We start from the raw sequence: 21,780 nt of genomic DNA on the forward strand, positions 1-21,780 counted from the left end.
TTTGTGAGATAGAAGTCATCATCGCATAACACTCCTCTGTGTCTGGGAAGTAGAGTTGTCGTCACTGGGTGCCTGGTGCTGTTACAGTCCCTCTTTTGTTTTGCATGACATACTTTCCTTCTGTGAACTGGACTTTAAATCCTTTCTGCTCCAGGACACTTATGGCTACGAGGTTTGTCTCCATATATGGTACATATAACACATCTTGGATTTCTGTGATTTTGGTTTCATCTCCTATCCCAACATTTGTAGCTGTAAGTACTTTATCTCCAATTCCTCTGACTGTTGTAGGGTCATACATGCTCAATGTAGTGATTCACTCTTGATTGCAACTGAAATGTCTTGAGGCACCCAGTCAATATAACAGTAATCTCTTTTGCAGTTGTATATGACACTTAAAGCTGACTAATTTTTACTGTTAAACTTGTTTTTCTGTGTAACATTCACTTTTTCAATTTGCAATCAGACATTTTGTGTCCTGTCTTATGATATACATAGCTTGAATTTTCTGGGCTTTGGATCTTTAGTGTGTAATGCAGTATTCTCAGCACTTAGATCAACTGGTACACATTCTTGGAACTGCAGCAGTTTTATCCTATTGATCTACGTTGACGGCCTGGCTGTATTAGCTTCTAGAGTAGGGGTGGGCTATAAGCGGCCACCCAGCTCTTGTAGAACTACACATCCTAGCATGCCCTGCCACAGTTTTGCTATTTGGCAATGCCAAAACTGTTGCAAGGCATGCTGGGATATGTAGTTCAACAACAGCTAAAATCAAATTTCTGTAGCATTGCCATAGCGATCTCCTCATCATCTACTTGGACTCCTACAGACATTAAATGCTGACATATGGACATAATATCAATGTAGTCACTCACATCTGATAATTCACTCAGGTATTATAGTATTATAAAGTATACGTCTCAGATTAAATCTTCTCATGAGACTCTTATCCTCATATGCTGACTGCAGGGCTGTCCACATGTCATGTGCTGACACTTTCCCATGTATGATAGAATAAACATGCTGTTTAAAACTTAAGCTTATGGTTCATATAAGTTCCTTCTTTGTGCTACAGTTACCACACCAGGTTGATTTTGCCTTTTAAATGACTGCTACTTTAAAATATCGAGCAGTCTCACACAGGACTTGCAGATACTTGATTTCCGCAGCCTATTCCATTTACCCCCTGGTTTTTAGTTTATTACCCCCTGGTGTGATTTTGAGCCATTTTTATAGTACCAGCGTAAATAGCAAGGTGTTACATTTCCTGATTGAACAACTGCCCCATCTCTCTTCTCCCCTTACCTACAGTCTCTTGGAATAACTTGTCTACCAATCCACATTCCTTCCAAACCTCACTAGAAGACCTTCCCTTTGGTCTAAGGAGTGACTAATATCAAAAATTGTATGAAGAGAGGGTATGGTGCTGCCTTTACTACCAGATTAGAAAAAGAAAATGAAATATAAGGTTTTCCACCCTAAGTGGAATCTAAAATAAGTATGAATACTTATCTGTCAGTATTGTTCAACGTGTTTCCCTTTTTGTATCCACCGTATTCATATTATTCATTCATGTATGCAAAAGAATAAATAAAATATCCAACATGTGTAGTATTTCTCAGATATTCCAAGTTGTATATATACACAATGGTATAGATGTAGTGGTATGATAACAGTTGCCTCCCCACTGTGGGATTGTAAACTTCTAATACGTGTATATGCACATACACACCTCACTTACATATGTGAAGTGTATATTCAAGTTTATATTGGTTTCTTTTCCCACACATCTATAGGTATATCTCAATCTCTTCATATGTAATCTATATATAGATACATATACATTGACAATGATCAAAAAGTAGCATACCCGTACTCACAAGGTTGTTGATTTCTTTGCATATATCAAGGTATCTTTATCACACAGGTCTCCTTCCAATTGGTTTTAAAATTCATTTATTTGGACAAAACATTGCTTCAAATGTACAAAAATATTTATAAGAAACTTCATAAAAAATATTATAAATGCAACAATGTGCCAGAATTGGGGATCTGCACTGAACTAGAGTGCGGTATGTGCCAAAAAACTTTTTGACAATAGGTCCGGTTCCTAATGTTTACAAAAATCCAAAAAGCACATACCTCTCTGTTCAAGTAGCAGTGTGGGTTCCCCTCTAACAGCACTAACACCAACGTGTTTTGACAAGAACTGTCTTTTTCAAGGTATGTTTGTGCTGTCACTTCTTCTGGCTTAAATAGCCACACTCCGATATTTCCAAGATGGCGTCACTTCCGCTTCCGGTCCGCTGGTGCCAGCTTCCCTCCTGTGCGCACTAACTGAATTCTCCACCATCCTCTTAGATGAATGGGTAATCCCACAGCCTCCATTGCGGCTATCTTCCTCTCTTAAAAGACTCCTCTGGTGCCGCTCTGCACGTAGCACGAAAACCGGAAGTCAATAGCCTGCCACGGGGGTGCTTGGGATTTGTAGTCTTTATTAGCATGCCTTGTGAGTACGGGTACGCTACTTTTTGATCATTGTCATACAGAAAAATATGTGAATTGGGATATACAAAATGGAAGTGTGCGGGAAAAGAAACTGCTACGAGTTTGAACATACACTCCACATGTATAAGTGAGGTGTGTGTATATGTATCTATATATAGATTACATATGAAGAGATTGAGATATACCTATAGATGTGTGGGAAAAGAAACCAATATAAACTTGAATATACACTTCACATATGTAAGTGAGGTGTGTATGTGCATATACACGTATTAGAAGTTTACAATCCCACAGTGGGGAGGCAACTGTTATCATACCACTACATCTATACCATTGTGTATATATACAACTTGGAATATCTGAGAAATACTACACATGTTGGATATTTTATTTATTCTTTTGCATACATGAATGAATAATATGAATACGGTGGATACAAAAAGGGAAACACGCTGAACAATACTGACAGATAAGTATTCATACTTATTTTAGATTCCACTTAGGGTGGAAAACCTTCTATTTCATTTTCTTTTTGTAATCTGGTAGTAAAGGCAGCGCCATACCCTCTCTTGATAGAATTAGCGTAGTGTAGCGGCTGTCAGCGGCGGCAGGTAGCGCAGCGGGAGAGCAGGGACGTCAGGATTGTCATTGGCGGCAGGTAGCACAGCAGGGGAGAGGGGATGTCAGGGTTGTCATCGGCGGCTGGTAGCCAATGACAACCCTGACGCACCCCTTTCCCCCCGCTGCGCTATCAGCGGCGGCAGGTAGTACAGCGGGGGGAGGGTGTGTGTGTCAGGGCTAACATCGGCTATCAGTGGCAGGTGGTAGCGCAATGATGGATGGTGTCAGGGCTGTCATCGGCGGATTAGTGCAGGGGCTCTCTCCCTATCAGCGGCGGCAGGTAGCACAGGGGGGGGATAAGGGTGTCAGGGCTGTCATTGAGTGGCATGCAGGGCTCTCTCCCCATCAGCGGCGACAGGCAGGCAGCGCACAAGGAGGGGGGAATCAGGGCTGTCATATGGCTGCCATTGAGCTGGTTAGTGCAGGGGCATGCAGGGTCTCACCCTAACAGCGCGGGCAAGCAGGCAGTGGTGGCACAGCAAGGGGTGTGTACAGTCAGTGCTGTCATCAGGCTGGTTAGGACTGAAAGGACCCCAGGGCTGCCTTATCAATCTGCCTGTCACACATCCATAGGGACTGCCCCTTCAGACTCTGCCTGGCAACATAAAAAAGAGAAGCAGTTACTTACAGCCATCGCATTAAGGGTGAGTTAATAACGTTTTTAACCAAATATAGAAGGCAAATTTTAAGTTAATAATTTTGTATGGGCCCCGAATGATTTTGTAAAAATCAAAATGGCCCTTGGCAGAAAAAAGGTTCCCCACCCCTGCTCTACAATAATAACCAAAGAAAAGAAAAAATAGTGTGGAACTGTGCTTATAAAAATATAAGGTATAGATATAACACTGGTAGGACAGTGAGAGATCAAGACACACATCATATTCTCATATGGATAATATCAATTTAATAGCAAAATATAAGACACAGCTGGTACTTAAAAGATGAATTAATAACAATAAGATCTAATTACTTTTTATGGCCCAGAATCACTATTGGCGTTTTACTCTATAATACCACCTTTATGCTGATAATAAACAAATCTATTTCTCCTACCCTGACATCTACTCCACCACCTTCTATCCCATCTCCAACTGCCTCTCTCCCATCACGTTCTGGGGGCCCCAGTTCTTTCTTAAACTTGCCACGTCTAAAGCTGGGTACACACTAGATGATATTTCACCCGATCCGGCAAACTGGGCCAACATATCGTCCTCATAGGCCAGTGTGTACCCATTATGTCGCTGACGATGGCGCTCCAGCACGTTGTCAGCGACATCTTCCGTCAGGCCTGCATGCAGATGTGACTGGCTACATTGATAGCGGGGGCTGTCGCTGCTGGCTTCAGCAAGTGTGTATGCATGCGTTCTTTCAAATGTCCCCTGAAAACGTACCTGTTCAGCTCTCCTTTAAAATTGCTAAGGCACACCATCAGACCCTCATGGGAAAAAAACATACACATTGGCTCCCATGGGAAAAAATACTCACAAACTACCCCCCCCTGGAAAAAGAACAGGCATTAGTACACATTGCCCTCCACAGAAATAAATAAAACACAATGGCCCCCACAGAACAAAAACAAACACTTTGGGCTCCACAGAAAAAAAAAAAAAAAACATAACGGCCTCACAGAAAAACAAAATGGTCCCCACAGAAAGAAAACAAACACACACATTGGCCCCCCACAGAATAAAACAATCATATTGGCTGGACCCCACAGAGAAAAAAAAAATCACATTGGCCACCAAAGAAAAAAATAAAATAACCAGCTGAGAAGGGTCACTGTCATCCCTGTCCTATCCCTCATCGCATGGGGTAGCTCAGTCACACTCAGTGACTGAGCACACAGTGCAGAACTGGGAGCAGTGTGCAGATGGGCGTGCAACGCGGCTTGCGTGACCTGTATCACGCTGCCGCATCTCCAAAGGTCACGGCCTGGGTGCGCCTGAGCCTCCCTGAAGTGCCCAACACTGCCTGGGCCAGCAGTACAAGTTTAAGTCAGCTCTGACCTCGTGGCACACTTGACAACCACTCGCGGCACACTAGTGTGCCATGGCACAGTGGTTGAAAAATGCTGACTTACACCCTCTGTCCTTCTTCATCTCTAACTTGTACACACCCATTAATAACCCCCTAGGCCCTCCACCCTCTTGGTTCACACACTGCACTATCCTTGTCTCCAGTGCACTCCTATTCACAGTCACCGACTGTGATCCTTTCTGCATGCACTTCCCAGGACATTGAAGGGGAGATGTACCAGGCTTTGGAGAGAGATAAAGTGGAGAAATTGTCCAAAGATACCGATCATCTTCTAATTGACATTTATATGGCAAAGTCTAGGAAATGATAATTAGAAGGTGATTGGTTGCTACAGTATGAGCAACTTCTTCATTTTATTTTTCAGGGCAAGATGCAGCAAGCCAAGAAATGCCGTAAAATCCAGAAAATGCGGGCTCGACCGCATTTATCATATGCACCAAGCCCCGAAGTGTGATGCACTCTTGGACTTGCCTGCGGTGGGTAACGCCATCTTCCTGATGGCATTACCCATAGAAGCCAATGAGCTTCTCTCCACAGAGTGCTGATAGAGGGATCCAATCGGATCCAGCACCCCCCGTGGCACCCCCCACGGTACATGTGTCTTTCTGCACATGCGCAGAAGGACGCCAGAGGGGCTTCTGGGAAATAGACCCGGAAACTCCTCCACCGCAAAGTGCCGTTCTAACTGACAGAGCAGTCCTTTGCTGCGATCATCATCATCAGATCTGGTAAAGTGCAATTTTTGTGCACGCTGTCAGACTTATTGTGTGAGCTCTGTTAAGTGGCATTTACCTTAATTCATTGGGTATTCTGTGTTTCTGGTAGCGCCAATTTCCCCCTACCCACCTCTCGTGGTCCGGTCTTCAGCAGTAATTTGCTGGTATCGGCTGTCGTCTGCTGCCCGGTGTTCACCGCTTCCCTTCCCGGCTGTAGCGTCTCAGCCTGGAGCTTCGAGCGGTAACTTCCGATTTAAGAGTGCTCCTCTCTCCAGTTTCTAAGGTAATAGAATGTTTCTAATAGAATGTCAGCATGTGTAGTTCCCCCCAACGCGTTTCTCCCCCTTGGGTCTTTGACAGTGATACTGCTGAAGACCGGACCACGGGAAGTGGGTAGGGGGACACTGGCACTACCAGAAACACAGAATACCCAATGAATTAGGGTAAATGCCATGCATTAAGTCTGATACAGCGTGCACACGGATTGCACTTTACCAGATCTGATGATACATTGCATTTGGAATCTGGCTACATTTATTTATCTAACGCCGGATTGCTTTCCAATACATTCTTGAACATCAAAATAGCCACCGCTGTTGTGGCTTAACATCTATTATATTTCCTAAAGTGGATACTAAGTAGATCAGGCAGGATTACCAGATCTCTGGACTGATCAGGTGATACACAGTATATTTCACATTTCATATTGAACTGTCAGTGTTTTTTTTTTAACAATTATACCAGATGATATGCTATATGTGCACTGCATTGTGATATAAGTTCATATTGATCCATGAGTCAATTTATGGTATGATTCAAGGGCTACAGTATGTGGCTTCATATTGATACATTTTTATATTGATACATTTTAATTAATATTCTTGTGCTGAAACTATGTTTATATGAGAATTACTCATTGCTATTGTAATTGATTAAATTGTCTTTTTACCCATGTGGGCAGTGACTACTGTCTCCTTTTCTATTCCCTCGTTAATTATCTATCCTTTTTCTTTCCTGTTTCCTTTCCCCTCCTGTCTATTTAAGGCTTGCGTCGTAAACAACTATATTACGACTTTCTATATAATTCTACTAGTAGAGGAAACTAGCTAGTTGCGTGGCCGCATCCTATGTTTATTGTTTTTATTTAGAAAGTGTGCAGATAGTCCACCGGACCTTGTCTAGTTAATGTATCAAGCAGTGAAAAAAAGCAGAGAAGTGGTGAAGTTGCCCATATCAACCAATCAGCTTTGAGGTCGCATTTATCAAGTACATTCTATAAAATGACAGGAAGCAGTTGATTGCTTGCTATGGGTAACTTCCACTGATCCACTTCTCCACCCTTTTCCTAGCTTGACACATCAATCCTTGTATTGTTAGTAGTGATCTCTTCCAAGCTGTATCTCTCAACAAGAGTCGTGTAAACATTCTTGATAGGCATTTGCACTTGGCATTAACCTCCCCATGTATAAAGAACACAAATAAACCAATGAATATGTTTGTATCACCAAAGACCCAGAGCACACTTACCCAGTCTATAAAACATTACCAAGCACCTAGTATACAGGGTGAAAATGATTTTATATTCAAGTAACAAAGTCATTATTGGAAACCAATGGACAAGTACACAGTATGCATACAGAACATACCTCCTCCAGTTCAGCAGTATGTAACAGTAGTATCCCAATTTATTGTGGGGAAAAAGGCCAAGGCTTATTAGATCAGGAATAACAATATCAAATTGGGTGTATTGATGGTCAGAGTGATTTTTGATTCAGCAAGAAATATACACCTGTGGGTATAATTACTAAAGTTCAATTTTGATTTCTGTTCGATTTGCCATTAAAGTTTGGTTCTACTTCCATTCGATTTTGATATTGGAGATTTACTAAAGCCAAACTGGAATGTCAAATCGAACAGAAAATTGGAATTTCTCTCAAAATCGAATATAGGCAAAACATCAATGTTTTCCCATAGTCGAATATAGGATCCTTTCATTTACTAACATTCGATTTGCAAATTGAATGTAAATCGAACTCAAAATCGAACTTCAAATCCCCAAATAAATAGAATAATGAGAGACAGTCAATTTGAGCTTCTAAACTCCATTCTATTGACTGGAAATTTATTGTGATGCCTTTAAAAGTTCCCAAAAGCATGTGGGGCAGCCTGGCTGTAGGAAAAATGGCTGCTCAAGGCTATGTTATGCTGTGCACCTGCCTGCGGTATCAGTGGCATAACTAGCTCTTTGGGGGCCCATAGTAAAGGGGCACATGGGCAGGCCCCCCCCCCACCATGGTGGGTTTCAGCTGACATATATATATATATATGGAAAAATGATTCAGCGACAGGCGTCACTTAAAAAGATTCTAACCCGGAGGACCTAACTTTTAAAGCTATAGAGCATGTTAAATTAGGAGAGAGAGGGGGAGATCTAGGGAACAAATTATCAAGAAGAGAAATGTTCTGGATCTTTGAGTTAAATACCATGGCTCCACAAGGATTTAATGAGAGTTATGAGATCGCCCCATTCTTGTAAGAGACAAGGCGGTAGTTATGTACGATAAAAGCAACCTACAACCAGACTATTGTGTATATGCCCAATCTCGTCCAATCTTGGAAGCTAAGCATGTATGGGCCTGGCCAGTACTGGGATGGGAGACCTCCTGAGAATACCAGGTGTTGTAGTGTTCATACATACTTACAACAGGGCGCAAGATAGCCACTGGGTCTCTGAATGGTTGTAACTCTCTACCCTTGTTCCATGGTTACTCACGAACTTTATTAACCAACCCCCTCCTCTGCTTCTAAATAATTAATTCTTTACTCTTGAAGATCCTATGAAGACTGTGACGTGTCTAACATTATATTAGCCAGTGTTTTCTTTCGTTTTTATATATACATATTTCTTACTTACAATAATTTATTATTATATATTTTCCTTAACCAGTTGTGCCTCATTGATATATTTTTATCATATTTTATATTATATCTTTTTTAATACCTTTTTTATCTGCCATTTGGTACTTGATGTTGTTTTTATGCTGCTATACCCTGGCTTATTGCCACATAAACGTTACTATTATTCTTTGTCTATTTAAGTGGTGTGTCTACTAATGTTAACACTTTGGGCAGAATTACCCTCTCTCAAAATGGCGCTCTCAAAGTTTCCAAATATTACTGAATTTTTCTGCTTCCGCAGACTAATGGCAGTGCCTATCTCCGGAATGTGATAGGAGTAAGGAGCGCTTAAACTGAGTGGGATGCCGATGACGTTGAGTATGGGCGGATGCCTGCGAGATGATGAACGTTGGAGTCAGGGCGGAAGTCACGTGGACACCCGGGATACCATCACCGGATACTGAAGGACGGATGCCACGGAAACCAGGAGTGAGGGCGGAAGCCACGTAGACGCCGATCCTATAACCATCTGCCTCCGTCCAGACCCAGAAGAGGGCGGATGTTGTCATAGAGGGTGGAGATTTGGAATCTTTATGCGGAAGTACCGCTTAGTATTACGCTTAGTTTTACACTATATTTAAGATCTCTGGACGTTTCTGGAATTTTATTTGTGTTACAAATATTTAACTTAATTTATAGGAGCACTTTGAAAGTCTCCTTTGTTTAATCATTCCGATAGACCGGATATGAGGTCACCAATCACAATGAGGATGATTAATTGGTTCTGTTTAAACTTGGTATAAATATGGACACATGCATGCTAGCTAATATCCCTTGAAAAAGTCCCATTGGATGAAACGCGTTGGGAAAGCTGCACTCTTGCCTTTAAATCCACTAAGATAAGCACCTTTGAATTCATTGCTGTTTTTAAAACTATATTCTCAGTTTATCTGTTTTTAATATATATTATTGGGCTTGTGCAATATATACCATTATGCATTTGCACTTTATTCCAACACTGTGGTGTTGAGATATGTTGATATGCTTTTCTAAGCTATTATATCTTGCCCATTCATTTTGTGCATTTTTATATGTATTTATGTTAGTATGTCTATATGAATTTTCGATTAAATTTCTTTATATTTATTGCACTGTGCACTTTTTAAGTGACGCCTGTCGCTGTATCATTTGTTATTTCCACATTTATTGTTTGGGATTTGCCCCAATCCTCCTTACCTGTATTCAGCTGACACCTTCTGGTAGCGTGTCCTGTTATATATTTGTTTCACTCTAATTGGTCACTTTAATTTCTTAATTTAAATCTACATTTATTTACTGTTGTTGGTTGGCGCCATAGTCATCACATTTATTCTACATTACTTGGGTTTTCTTTGGCTAGGCAGCCTTCCTAAATACAGTTTTTGTGTGATTGCACATTGTTACTGCACTTTTTAAGGATGTTTCGTAATACTGAACGCACAATTAAGAGAAGTGATTTATGTAAAAAAATTTTTAATGAGAGTAATATAGTGTCATATACTGAGGTACCCACCGAAAACATTGATAATTTATTTTGGGACATTGAAAAACTCATGACCAAGGAAATTAAAGCTTGGTGGGATGTGAAAGGCCTTGAACATTATATCTCTGTGAATAGGATTCCGAGAGGACTGAGGATCCAAAAAAATCCCACCTTTGGTCTGGATAAAACAGATTTCATTAGGGAATGGGATAAGATCCTGCATAGATGTTCTTTGGACCTCATGCAACTCATTATCAAAGAAAAACAGGACCTTTTACAGAATTTAGAACAGGAAATTAAGTTAAAAGAGCAACAAATGGAAGAATTCAAAATGAAAGATAACTTTAAGGAGAACGAAGTTGTCCTAATGAAAAAATTATAAAGAACAGAAGAATTGGTAATTAAAGGCAAAGAGAAGAAGTTCCATAGAGATAAACAGGACTATGAAAATAACAGAATTAAACAATGGTCAAGATTCCAGAATTCTAAAAGTAGCATCATTCCAACTCCATCAAGGACACATTCTAATTGGAAACCTACATATAAAAGAAACTACTATAGAGATGTACAATCTCCAAGATACCGAATAACCCATACACGCAATAGGTATGCAGCCCTACAGAGATTAGAATCCACTGGCGACTCAGACCAACATCATTTTTTATCCCCAGGTCTAGACACACCAAGCGATATAAGGAAGCAACCTGTCAGGGAAACAGCAACTATAGCATCGCCCCTCAAAAGAAGACAACGAGAAGAAGAGGAAAACGGGGCGGGAGGAAGAAACCTAAAGAGAAGGTACCTTCAATGAATCTCCAACAACAAGGCATTTTTAACTTATCACAACATCAACTAACGGAATCTGAGATTAGTCTATTAAGCAAAGGGTTAAATTATGCACCGACATCCAAGATGAACAAATTTGACGTATTTATAGACTTGAACAAGTTTGTGAGAAATCTGACACTCAAAAGGCATTTTATAAGAAAGGAATCAGCACCTATTAAGAACTTTATGGATTCAACATCAAAATCAGGATTGAAATGTAAATCCACATACTATCCTTTAGAGTCTAAATGCAGTCACATTGAGGTCTTCTATGAAAAAGTGAAGAAAGACCTATGTGAAGGTGGAGAAGCTAATCTACAAAAACAGAACTTGAAGAACAAAGAGAAACATGCCCTGAAGGAGTTACAAAAGAATAAAGACGTGGTAATAAAACAAGCTGATAAAGGAGGGTTTGGTCATCATGAATCGAAAAGCATATCTCAAAGAAGCTGAAAGATTATTGAAGGACATAAACTCATATAGACCATTAAAGGGAGATCCTGTAGTAGAATATCTAGATGATATGAGGACACTTCTGTTAGGTGGTCTCCGCAATGGAGTTATAAATAAGGATGAATTTCAGTTTCTCATGCAGACCAACCCCATTACCCCTATATTTTACTTTCTGCCTAAAATTCATAAATCGATGACATCACCTCCAGGTCGCCCTATTGTAACAGGCATAGATTCGCTTACCTCCCATCTTTCTGAATATGTTGACGTTTTTTTACAAAAATATGTTATTTTATTAGACTCATATTTAAAAGACACTATGAATGTTTTACAATGTTTAAAGGGGATCAAATGGCAACCAACATATTCTTGGGCCACAATTGATGTACAGGCTTTGTACACTTGCATTGAGCATAATAAAGGAATCAATGCATGCAGAGCAGTCCTTGAGAAGGACGAATCCATCAGTCCCCTTCATCAAGAGTTCTTATGTGATTTAATGTCTTTTATTCTCACTCACAACTATTTTAAATTTTTGGACGTGTTTTACCAACAGATATGTAGCACGGCTATGGGCACCATTTTTGCCCCTAGCTTTGCGAACATTTTCTTGGGGCATTGGGAAGACAATCATATTTATAGGAACAACCCATTTCATGGAAACATTATACTCTATAAGAGGTACATTGATGACATTTTAATCATCTGGGAAGGCTCTGAGGAACTTTTTAATCATTTTTTAGAATATATTGCAATTAATGATTTTAATTTGAAGTTCATGTCCCATTTTAGCAGTATATCAGTGGAATTTTTAGATCTGGTTTTATCATGTGATAATGATGAGATCATTACAAATAACTTTATAAAAAAGGTCGACACTAATAGTTATTTACATTTTAAAAGTGGACATCTTAAAAGATGGAAAACCAATATCCCCTACTCTCAGTTTTATAGAATTAAGCTGAATTGTACGAGAGAGCAAGATTGTGAGGAACAGATTCAAGTCTATACTGAGAGATTTCGAAACAAAGGTTATCCTGACAAACTATTATCACAGGCAGCAGAGAAAATTAAAGACTTGCCAAGGGATGACTTGTTGGAATACAATAATAAAGATCGGGGAAAGAAAAACTGTGTGCCTTTTATAACCACCTATAACGGACACAAGACTAAAATTAGGAGTTCTTTACAGAAACACTGGCATCTTCTGCTTATGGACCCTGTCCTAAAAGAGATCCTCCCCTCAAGGCCTGAGATATTCTATAAGAAAAATTAAAACTTAAAAGACATCTTAGCACCAAGTATGATTAAGAGTGGAACATCTAACATCAACGAAATCCTCCCCAGGTGTTTAGGCTGCTACAAGTGTGGACATTGTAATGTCTGCAAATATATCCATCCACAAAGGAAAATATTTCATAAATTTGATGGTTCAAAAGAATTCAAAATTAAGAACTATATGAACTGTAATACTACTTCGACCATTTACCTTTTGGAGTGTAAATGTGGTTTAAAATACGTGGGGAAAACTAAGAGACCGTTAAAGTTGAGAATCCAGGAACATGTCCGCAATATCAAAAATAAGGTCGAGGGACATGCGGTGTCTAAACACTTTTCTGTCTACCATGATCCTAACCCGGAGGACCTAACTTTTAAAGCTATAGAGCATGTTAAATTAGGAGAGAGAGGGGGAGATCTAGGGAACAAATTATCAAATAGAGAAATGTTCTGGATCTTTGAGTTAAATACCATGGCTCCACAAGGATTTAATGAGAGTTATGAGATAGCCCCATTCTTGTAAGAGACAAGGCGGTAGTTGTGTATGACAAAAGGAACCTACAACCAGACCATTGTGTATATGCCCAATCTCGTCCGATCTTGGAAGCTAAGCATGTATGGGCCTGGCCAGTACTGGGATGGGAGACCTCCTGGGAATACCAGGTGTTGTAGTGTTCATACATACTTACAACAGGGCGCAAGATAGCCACTGGGTCTCTGAATGGTTGTAACTCTCTAACCTTGTTCCATGGTTACTCACGAACTTTATCAACCAACCCCCTCCTCTGCTTCTAAATAATTAACTAATTAATTCTTTACTCTTGAAGATCCTATGAAGACTGTGACGTGCCTAACATAACATTATATTAGCCAGTGTTTTCTTTCGTTTTTATATATACATATTTCTTACTTACAATAATTTATTATTATATATTTTCCTTAACCAGTTGTGCCTCATTGATATATTTTTATCATATTTTATATTATACCTTTTTTAATACCTTTTTTATCTGCCATTTGGAACTTGATGTTGTTTTTATGCTGCTATACCCTGGCTTATTGCCACATAAACGTTACTATTATTCTTTGTCTATTTAAGTGGTGTGTCTACTAATGTTAACACTTTGGGCAGAATTACCCTCTCTCAAAATGGCGCTCTCAAAGTTTCCAAATATTACTGAATTTTTCTGCTTCCGCAGACTAATGGCAGTGCCTATCTCCGGAATGTGATAGGAGTAAGGAGCGCTTAAACTGAGTGGGATGCCGATGACGTCGAGTATGGGCGGATGCCTGCGAGATGATGAACGTTGGAGTCAGGGCGGAAGTCACGTGGACACCCGGGATACCATCACCGGATACTGAAGGACGGATGCCACGGAAACCAGGAGTGAGGGCGGAAGCCACGTAGACGCCGATCCTATAACCATCTGCCTCCGTCCAGACCCAGAAGAGGGCGGATGTTGTCATAGAGGGTGGAGATTTGGAATCTTTGGGCGGAAGTACCGCTTAGTATTACGCTTAGTTTTACACTATATTTAAGATCTCTGGACGTTTCTGGAATTTTATTTGTGTTACAAATAATTAACTTAATTTATAGGAGCACTTTGAAAGTCTCCTTTGTTTAATCATTCCGATAGACCGGATATGAGGTCACCAATCACAATGAGGATGATTAATTGGTTCTGTTTAAACTTGGTATAAATATGGACACATGCATGCTAGCTAATATCCCTTGAAAAAGTCCCATTGGATGAAACGCGTTGGGAAAGCTGCACTCTTGCCTTTAAATCCACTAAGATAAGCACCTTTGAATTCATTGCTGTTTTTAAAACTATATTCTCAGTTTATCTGTTTTTAATATATATTATTGGGCTTGTGCAATATATACCATTATGCATTTGCACTTTATTCCAACACTGTGGTGTTGAGATATGTTGATATGCTTTTCTAAGCTATTATGTGATCTTTGCCCATTCATTTTGTGCGTTTTTATATGTATTTATGTTAGTATGTCTATATGAATTTTCGATTAAATTTCTTTATATTTATTGCACTGTGCACTTTTTAAGTGACGCCTGTCGCTGTATCATTTGTTATTTCCACATTTATTGTTTGGGATTTGCCCCAATCCTCCTTACCTGTATTCAGCTGACACCTTCTGGTAGTGCGTCCTGTTATATATTTGTTTCACTCTAATTGGTCACTTTAATTTCTTAATTTAAATCTACATTTATTTACTGTTGTTGGTTGGCGCCATAGTCATCACATTTATTATATATATATATATATATCTATATATATATAGCAGTCCAGATGACCGGCACTCCTTCAATATGTCATAACTATAGTTAGATACTTACCTTGGTGCCCTCCCCGGGTATAGAAAAACCACACCAGCAATAAATAGTAAATGAACTGGCGGCACTCATAGGACTTCCAAAAATCAGGATGCTGAGTCGGTAAGTAGAGCTAACGTTTCAATCATCTTTAATCGAGATTTTCCTCAGAGGCCAACAGATACAATACAAGAACAGGTATAAATAACAACAAGACAAACACACCCAGGTGCTACATCGTGAACATCCGGCATCGGGAATGCGGTGCGGGTGGGGTGACGTCATCACATCACGTTCCAGCCCACCGCATCATACCAATGTCGTTATACTGAATTGCTATGGTGACAACCCCAACACCACAAATAACAAAAGCGTGTAACTCATGCATATATCAAAATCCATTAGAATAAATATAAATACAATAACGTGTTTGCTCAAGCTAAAGGCATGGACAATGAAAACAAGTAAAGCTGACCAATATAGTATAACTTGGCAGCATGTCAATTACATTAACACTGTAGGTGAGGTCTGATCAATACAATGTATCATAGATATAATAAAACAAACTCCACTGGAAGACAGATAAAAACAACCGACTGACTCGATACAAACTGAAAAAAAACCAAAATGAAAACAAAAAATATAGGCCCTGATTCAGAGCCGGACGCTCTGACCAGAGCGCTCGCTCTGAATCAGGGCCCTCCTCCACCCCCAGCATATACGAGCGTGCAACAAGATGCTCGCGATGGTCAAGACCATCGCGACCATCGGACTTGCGAGTGAAACCCTGTGGTCGGGTTTCTCAACTACAAGCCCTGGAGTGATTTTGGCTCTATCAGAGCCAAAATCACTCCCACTGACATCACTAGTGATGTCAGTGGGGCCGGCTTCAGACGGTAGGCGTTCCCATGGGAACGCCTCCGTCTGGCAGGCACGCCCCCGGCACTCCCACCAAAGGGGGCGTGCTGTCAATCAACATCGACAGCACGCCCCCTTTGGTGCGAGACCCGGAGCGATGGAAAGTCCTTTGCTCGCCGGGTCTCGCGCATGCGCACGACGGAGCTCCTTCCGTCGTGCGCATGCGCAGTGGGGACCATCGACCCACTTGCGAGCGTACTGCCGCTCGCGAGTGGGTATGAATGACCCCCATAGTTACAAAATAGCGACTAGTTTAATTCAAGAGTTGTTAAATCTGAAAAAAAGAAGTTGAATTATAATGTAACGCACGTTCAGCAGGTACTGGTAATTACAAAAAACAAGTTAAAGATAAATTTTTATTTAATCCAAACGGAGCTACACAGTTCAATCGATCAATCCATCTTGCCTCTCGTTGGAGCAAGAGTTTCTCCCTATTACCTCCCCTCAACAATGGAGGGATATGGTCCACAATTTTATATTGTATTTGACAGCCTGAGGACAGGACCCTGCGCGGTTCAGAAACGTTGCTGCCTGTTGTCTGCATGATTTATATATAATATATTTTTTTGGAAACATACTGCAGTGCCGAGCGTGGTGTGTTTGATTCTAATACACCTACCAGGACATTTATTCTATATAGCACGAGCACGCAGTCAGTTGCATCTATTGCAGGAGAGTGCCGGATTATCTTGGATATATATAGATATATATATATATATGTGTTATACATTAGGCCCAATAGGAAGTAACGAGGAAGTTGCGTTCGATTTTGCATTATATTTTGAATTCGATTTTAATGGGGATTGGAGGTTTGATTTTGGAAGGGATTTCATAAACTGAACACAATATCCCTTCTTAAAGTCAACCAAAATTAAATTTGATTTGAAAATCAAATATTAGTAAATGAGGGATTTGCTAAGGGATTTTACAGTTCAATTTCAGTCGATTTTATAGATTCATGAAATTGAATACCAAATCGAACATGTAATAGGGTGAGAGTTTAGAAAATGTGAGAGTTTAGCAGTAAAACTCTCACACTAATACATAGATCGAGTTGTATTTTCAATACAGGAAACACCTGGATGAGGGTTTAAATCTTAAGAGTTTTTTGAGTCTGGAAAACATGCAAGTTTGCATGTTCTGTGACTTTAATACATTGATTGAGTTTAAAAATGTGAGTTTTCTCTCACATTTTCTAAATTCTCACCCTATTACATTTGGCCCCTTGTGTCTAATAAGAGAAGCTCGGGAGGCATGCTTTTATGATTACATAGTAATACTGAATACAATAATCTACTTTCAGACTTTAATGTAGCGTATACACGGTACGATTAAACAAGACGATATGAACGATAATGATATCGTTATATCGTTATCGTTCATATCATCCTGTTTCTGGCCCCTTCTAATGACCAAACAATGGTCCATGCGCGGGCACAAATGGTTGATATAGATATCGACCATCGCCCGTGCATGCAGGCCAACATGGTCGATATCGACCATGTTAACCTGTTTACTATAGGAACCCGCGATCGTTGATCACGGGTCGTTATAGTAGTTGGGGGGTTGCTGCATGTGCTGGATGTTCGATCCAGCACATGCAGGACGATCCGATAATGATCGTCTGATCATTGTCTGATCGTTAAGACACTCTGGGGGTCATTCAGACCCGGTCGTTAGCGCCGATGCGCTCGGACCGGGTCGATGGCCCCCACAGAGCATGCGCATGCGTGAGACCCGCTACGACCGACAGCGCCAGTCGTAGCGGGTCTCAATCCAAAGGGGGCGAGCTGTCGATGTTGATTGACAGCTCGCCCCGTTTTGGAAGGCGGGCCAGGGGGGTGGCAGCCCAAACGGAGGCGTTCCCATGGGAACGCCTACCATTTGGGGGAGGCCCCACTGACATCACTAGTGATGTCAGTGGAGAGCTTCCGGCTCAGACAGAGCCAGAAGCTCTCCGGGGCTTACGACAAGGGAGACCCTACCCTAGGGTCTCGTCGTAAGCCCCGACGGTCGCGATGGTCTCTGACCATCGCGACCATCACCGGAGCGGTCGTTAGAGCTGTGGGTGTTAACTCACAGCCTAACGACCGCAACAGAGGCGGGCGGTCAGGATGCAAGCGGCCGCCCAGTTTCTGAGCAACCGCTTGCATCCTCCGACCGCCTCTGTGTGTACGGAGCTTTACATTGCATATTTGCATAAGATATACACTTTACACTGGTAAAACATAACATTGACATTGGCAAACAAACACGTCTGCTTACTAAATTATATTCTGGGTTATCAACATGTACTTTACACTTGGTAATTATTACTTGTTTTTTTTGTGGTCACTGTGATTTTAATGACTAGTTTATAACCGTTTAATCAATACTGAGAAATTGGCAATGGTAAAATACACTCCTATGGAAAATATATCCTATGTTTAACGCTGCACTACAAATTACAATGAAATGACAAAACAAAACACCACAAACAACAATCCTGTCCACATCTCCCTTCATTGGATCCCCAGGCAGCCATTTTCCCAGGGGCTCCATCATTTGTCTCACAGCTGTGGCCAACACTTGGGGGCTATGTAAGGCTGATGTAGGAGGCCTGACCGCTGTCAGACCAATAAGAAGCTACAATTGCAGATTGCAGGTACTATATTATAGAAATGGAGAACCCCCATAATAAGTTGTTTCAGTGTGTAGTTTCTTGGGCTCCAGAAGGGTATGCAACAAGTCATTTAAAGATTTAGTCCACCTTACATTGGTTAGACACACCTTTCAAAGTGCATTAGCTATAGTGCGGTCTATTTATCATTGATGGCAGTTGGTCGACAATGACTATCATTTTGTATAGCTGCCTATCTCACTGCCGCTATTTAACATGCCATGGCTGCTCTGCCAGCCCCTCTCCTCTGAGATGATTATTTTGCTTTTGTTGCCAGCCTACCACTGTAATTTTTATGGAGGATGTGATTATTCACTTCCATATTTAAGCGTTCCTATGAGGCTAACATTAGTATATGTGTATGCTGTAGCAATGTGACAAAGTTTGGGATCCAGGGCAGCTGGGCACCCTGTGTGTTACCATACTGCCTTCCAAAGAGCATGTCTTCATAGAACTATGCCCAGGGGCGTTTCAAGAGAGGAGGGGGCTCGTGTGCAGTCTCTGTCTGGGGCCCCCTCCTCTCTGTCCGGTGGACGGCTGTGCACTGAGCGCAGCGCCTCACTGATAGACTCTGGGCACTAGAGTGTGCCCAGAGTCTACAGCGCATGCATAGGTCACTGGAAAAATATCGCCGCGCCCATTATCGTGGTGTTTTCCCTACTGCGAATGGAGGGAAAATGGCCAAGTGTTAAAAATATGGGTGTAGGGTGTGCGGTGTGGGCCCCCCCTGGACCAAGGCCCAAGGCCCCGCACGCCCTGCACCCATTATAGAAATGCCCCTGGCTATGCCTCAGGGAGTGGGTAGGCGGGTGCGTCATGACCTGAGCACTGCAGCACTATCCGGATCATCCTCAGGATTCTCTGACCTATGAATGTTGCCGGGTGTGTGGCTGGAGCATCTGAAGTAGGGCCGCAATCAGAGACAGGAGTCCCGGGCTAGACAGAAACAGAAAGGGGGACCCACCCTAGCTCCTACCACCCAGGACCACCGGGGTCTCAGGACAGTTCCCAGAGCTCCCCTCAGTGGCTTGCAGCCCTTGGCTACCCCATGTCTGGCTGATTCTAGAGGCCCAGTGATAGAGGCATGTACAGGGCAATAAAAGTTTGTTTTTTTAATGCGGAACGCATGACACGCTGCTGAGAGGAGCTGCAAGATGAGGAGGAGCAGGTGCCAGCCGGAAGGCAGAGTAAGTGACTGATGCTGGGGCTGGCTGGAGACACACAGACTGGGGCTGGCTGGAGACGGGATGCAGTCAGGAAGCCAACGGTCGGAATGCCGACCGCCAGCTTCCCGGTTGTCTAATCTCGGCAGGGGTCTAATGACAGGCGTCAATATCCTGACTCCTACCAATCAAAAGTAAGCTTGGAGCCGGGCGTGGACAGGGGGAGGGTTAGGTTAGGGGCTTCTGGGGAGGAGGTAGGATTAGGCACCCCCCCAGGAGGGTTAGGTTTAGGCTGCGGGAAGGGGGAGTTAGGTTTAGGCACTTAGAGAGGGGTTAGGGTTAGACACTAGGGAGGTAGGTTAGGGTTAGGCACCCCTAAAGGAGGGTTACGGTCAGGGGGGGTTAGGTTAGTTAGTACTTTTCATTAGCGCTGTCGGGATCTTCACTGGTTCCGGTCTTCCAACGTTGGGATTTGAACCGCCGGTTACATACAGATCCCCTGGAGACACACAGGCTGGGGAATTGGTATGTAATGCTGACTCTCGGGATGCCTCCTGTCAAAATTCTGACAGCAGCATCCCGAATGTTGGTATCCCGATAGGGGTCGAGTAAATATATTTACCCTCCCCCTTCTCTAGCCTAACCTTAACTCTCCCCACCCCGCACTCTAACCCTCCCCGTTAGTGCCTAAACCTAAGTCTCCCCCCTTCGAACCTAAACCTAACCCTCCCCCCTTAGTGCCTAACCCTAACCCTCCCAGTGGTATCTAACCTGAACACTCCCCCCTAGGGGAGCCTAACCCTGAAAAACCTAACGCTAACCCTACTATGCTACCTAAACCTAACCTTCCGCCACCTGCGGCTAACACTAAGGGCGCCCTGGATTTTACCTAGTGCGGGCTGCCGTCCTTCTGTGTTTTGGCATCGGGATTAAGATAGGCGTCGGTACTCTGCCCTGTGTGACGCCACTGGTCACACCACCCTCCCTACGGTCTTGGGTGCTAAGCAGGAGACTTCTGCCTCCCACCATACACAGTAAAGACAGATGACCTCTGAACATGCTCGGTAGTGAGCTTGTTGGCCATCTTTGGACAGGGCATAAAGCCTCTCTGGAAGACATGAAGGCTGGAGTCTGTACAGTAGTGTACTCCTCTTTCAACAGAACCAGTCTGACTATTCTCCTTTTTACCTCTCATAAGTTTTGGTTCACAAAACTGCTGCTCACTACACTAGGGACCTCATTCAGAGTCGGTCGAAGCGGCCGCACGGTCGTATAGAAAAAGGGTCCGGATATGCAAATGATGCACACGCATGTTGCGTCCCTAAGGTCGGATCGTTAGCTGTCTGACCAAGGGGTGGATGCGGTCGGATCGCTAAAAATACACTTATCGTACGCATAACACGTCATCTCCGGCTACATAAGGATTAATCGCGAGCATCGTATGCCATCGGAACTGGTCGTAGAGCTAAAGGTTGACCTGACCCTCTCCTAAGCTCTACGATCATGTCAGTGTAAAACCTCCCCTGTCACGTGTGCCATGACACTACTTTGTTAATTATGCACTCCCTTAAAACGCCGTTCGCATAATGAGGCACGCCTGCGTTCGGATCTCCACACCCCCGTTTTCAAGCACCTTCCCATGTTACCACCCACAAACGCCGCAATCTGTCACTCAAACTACCGACCTGGCGGTGTTCAAGGAGAGAGAAATTTCTGATCGTAGCCGCTACTTTGCGCACGCACATTGCGAACTGTACGCATGCGCAGATCAGCGAACATCGGCTGCGTACGACCGTGTGGCCGTTTCTGAGATACTCACACCACCCCATCTGTCACCAAC

General features: G+C 42.3%; 2 pseudogenes; both read left to right on the plus strand.

The window, feature by feature from the left end:
• The first annotated feature begins 8,454 nt into the window (after nt 1-8,454).
• LOC148524680 (5S ribosomal RNA) lies at nt 8,455-8,573 on the plus strand (annotated as a pseudogene).
• Nucleotides 8,574-13,420: 4,847 nt separating this feature from the next.
• Nucleotides 13,421-13,539, plus strand: LOC148524681 (5S ribosomal RNA; annotated as a pseudogene).
• Nucleotides 13,540-21,780: the final 8,241 nt, after the last annotated feature.

Source organism: Taudactylus pleione, unplaced genomic scaffold (assembly GCF_031769625.1).
Source record: "Taudactylus pleione unplaced genomic scaffold, aTauple2 ptg000117l, whole genome shotgun sequence".
NCBI classification, from domain to species: Eukaryota; Metazoa; Chordata; class Amphibia; order Anura; family Myobatrachidae; genus Taudactylus; species Taudactylus pleione.